Raw genomic sequence first — 4,189 nt, forward strand, 5'->3', positions numbered from 1 at the left:
CCAGTTCTGTCACTCCTCCCCTCATCCTTCGTCTGTGAACTGTTTTTTGCATTCATTAACAGAGTGGAGGAAAATGATTTTAATTAATGTGTTTTTCATCAGCAAAAATGGAGTACAGTACCATTTAAATCCAGGCTGCGACTGCAGATTACTCCACCGGATGAGGTTGTGATTACTGCTGTGCCTATACAATTAATAATATTTTGTTTCATTGAAGGTCATTTTAAAGCACGTGGTGACAAACATGGTGGTGCAGTGTTAGGCACTGTGAGCTCCTCTAATAACAGCCAGTGACACCATCCTCTTGTTACCTTTTACGGCAGAAGCTAAGGGAACGCGATGATTCAGATGCTCTACACTCGGCTTCTGAATTCTCTGTGTCGCAGTTTTAAAGGGTAGGATGACATTTGAACTTGTGAAGTACATTAAAAGCTAATGTGAATACTGGCTGATGGGCAGTGGTGTCAGAGAGGGTTGAGCAGAAACAGACTGGGAACCCTCCCCCTTCAGTGTCTTTTAGCCTTCTACTGTAAGCAAACCAGAATTTACATACATGTTGACCCCATTAGTTGGCCGCTGCAAAATGGCCATTTTTGTCAAGCTGTGGTTATATGTAGCAAAATATTTTCAAAATATTAAATCATATATTTCCATGTAAGTTTCTGCTGGAGTCCAAACATAATCCATGCTCACTGTGTCCTCTGCAACATTAACATAAATGCAATTACCCCGTCACTTGATTTTAACAACAGCGGACATCTTTCCGGACTAATCTCTCGGTGTGTCTCCGCTGCGTAGATGCTGAAAGAGAAAACATCTGCGCCGCAAGATGCATAACTCACACTATTAATAACTCCACCTCATCAGGAAGGACAAAATAGGGTCAACCCTGAAGCTATTCGAGAGAGGTTTGTAAAGTTGAGATTCCCACGCTTGTAAAATCAACATCACCCTTGTTTTTGCTGACTGCTCTCTCACCGGGAGCTATTGGTGTAATTTTAGAGCAGAGCATGATTGAATCACCAGCAGAGATGGACACTATTTCTTTGACTAGTTCATGAGAATGTCACGTTGACATGTTTAAAGACAGCGGTCTTTCTGGGTTCTTTCTCCTTTTCCCTTCCGTGTTGGCAGCAACTTAGCTGGTCACAGAGGTCATAGAGATGCCAGGGAAGCAAACATTTCTCACTGTCACACACAAAAAAAGATTCTTCAATTGATACAAGTTGACTGCTGAGCTTTGATATTCTGGGCCTGACCACTGTTGAGTTGCATGAAGGGTCTCTTGTTGTCCCATCCGTTGTCAATATGGTAAAGAAGTAAGTACTAAGTACTTTTTCAGCGTCTTTTATTTATTTTGAAATACTGTCAAAATGAGCATTCTGAAATGTCACATTTAAAATGGACTAAAACAGTGAAAACAGTGTAAAGACCTACATAATAGCTGAAACACTTTAACTTTAAATGGTAATTAATTATATATTTTTTAAAAATGGTAATTTCTGTTTCTACCTCACTAGGACCATATAAGTAGAGGCAAAGGGCTGCACATTTCCCCCGGGCCAAACTTTGTCCATGTCTGACCCAGGCAAAATGTAATTTTTCTGCCTCCTTTTTTCTTTCAAACTATAATTCAGGCTATATTGTGTCTTGTATGGGGATCAAACTGTGTTTGTCTTTCATCTAGAATACACATTTAATTATATAAAGTTCAATTTCATTCTTGACTTGTGTCATTTATGGATGATCTCATCTCTACTGGTTGAAACAGCCAGGGAATAAACCCTGACCAGCTCCTTTGGGTGAACACTGATGTTAAACTGGTTTATCTCACTATGGTGGAGCAGATGCTGTGCTGTGAACCTTTGCCAGAGCTTCGCACGGTCCAGATGATTTGTGGAGGCACCGTAACTAATTACATCTCAGCTTATGATCACCGGTCAGGGTTGGGAAATAGGTGAACCCCCCCTGAAGGCCTGATCTTTTGGCTCAGCTCTTTCTTCACCAGAATAAACAGATATCTCTTCACTCATAAACAAGACCCGTGATACTCAAAGACAGGAACTCACTTCCAACCTAGACCATAAACTCACTTCATCACAATTTAGTTTTTGTCAGTGTGGCTGGTTTATTTTTGTCAAGTCATATTGTCTTCTCGGGAGACACAACACAGCATTAGCCCCGTTATTTTAGCTCTAACTCTGGCATCATTTTTCAGGAGTCATTTGAAATCAGACCTCCAATTTGCTGGATCTATTCCCACACCGCCCCTCAGGACTACTACACACAGCATGCACACTCTGGGAGAGAAATATCAGCTTACACAACATCAGAGCACTTGTCTTCTCTCACACTTACTGCCAGACATTATTCCTCTCCATCTGCTGAAGCGGCCACAGACCGACAATAGAGTATAGAGTTTCATTAAAATGATGATGATCGTAACAAAGCCACAAAAGAAGGCAAGTGAAAGCCGAGCTAAAAGCTTGTGATTTATTAATAACTTTCACCTGGAATGCAGCACAATGTCTTGAATCTATAAAGAAGTGTGATATATTTGCAGTCCATAAAAAAAAAAAGCTTAATGTTTCACACTTGGCAAAACATCATTCATTTAAGACGACCCCTGATCCCAACTAGTGAAGTGACAAACCTTCATCCTTCACAATCATTGTCAAGTCACTAACTTCAGTGATACAGTCTATGTTGTTTCTAAAACTACACTATGTTGGACTGTAAATGGAAGCCTAACAGTACGTGTGTGTGACACATTTAAATGTAATGTGCTCATTATGAAGTGGTGGTGTGGTTGTGTTCACTGATAGCTGCTTTGCCACTCTGTAAAGAGGCCCGTGGGATTCAAAAGAGTCTTCCTGTGAGTCCCTCCATTTTAATAAGTGGCTGAATTTGTGTTGCACTGATGGTGCTTAACTGCTGTACTGAGACGGCTGTGTGAAAGCGCGTTTGACAGTGTGAGCGTGAGTGACAGCATGAGCGCGCCTCTGCCCCCATTATTTGAGAAGCTTATTGATCAGGAGGTGTTTGGTTTCTCAGTAGCTTCAAAAGAAGTTGCCTCGTTTCCATGGCAACAAAACCGGCTGGCCGTGAAGCACCGGCCTTGGCTGTGATTACTGTTGTTGGTGAGCCGCACAAACCTCCTTTTTTCACTCAGACGCACACACAAGGATGCCCACACACACACACACACAAAAACTTGAACGACACAAAAAAGAAACAGCGATTAATCAGATTTTGTTAAAAACAAAACACATGCAACAGTATTTAAAGTGCTTCAGAATTTTTCCCCGATATGTAGTTTTAGAATAAAAATAAAATAAAAACTGCATAATTTCTGCCATCTGTCATCTTCACACTTTCAACTCCATCTGTGCTTTTTTTCTAATTTCCAGAAAAGCTCAAAGCCAAACATGTCGCTGGCTATAAAAAGTTCAAACCCAGAGGGTGGGTTGTGACTCACTGTCACAGGATGATTTGGTCAAAAAGATCTTCATTGCCAACTTATTGAATAAAAGTGTCGGCTCGACGAGGGAGAGAGAGACGATGCTGCTGGAGCACAAAAGCACTGTGCACATTGGATAAATATAGTGGTAAGTACCGCAGATATATTTACCTTCATAATACCATCTGAATATAAGGCACACCCACTACATATCAGAAGAAGCATTGATTTTGCGTACACATATGAGTCGTGCTGGTCTATAAGCTGCAGATGCAGCTCTTCAGTCCATGACATAGTCATGTCAGTGACTTCTGCACAGCGGATTAAAATTGCCCGAGAATACATAACAGCACTTTTTGAAAACGTGATCCAGCAGCGAGTCTGATGCTGACAAAAAACTCTAGCGATTCTCTAAGCACATTATACTGCCAATATAATTAGACATGTCATGTCAGAGCAATAAAGTTACACACGTTACAGGCATCAATATCTTGATGGCAAGAAGCTTGTTTGCCCATGAAAATCCATATACCAGCCGCAGCGTAGTTTAAGCTGCAAATTAAAAGTAGGGCTTATACTGTATTTCAGGAATTACTAGGGCTGGGCATCGTGAGTGATCATCACATGTAATTTTTCTTCACTAAACAACAGGTGAGACATTACATTAAATAATTGAAAGTCAAACAAAACTCTTAAGCCTGGACGCGTTTTGAGTTGTTTTATATTTCT

This window comes from Synchiropus splendidus, chromosome 1 (genome assembly GCF_027744825.2).
Source record: "Synchiropus splendidus isolate RoL2022-P1 chromosome 1, RoL_Sspl_1.0, whole genome shotgun sequence".
Classification (NCBI taxonomy): Eukaryota; Metazoa; Chordata; class Actinopteri; order Syngnathiformes; family Callionymidae; genus Synchiropus; species Synchiropus splendidus.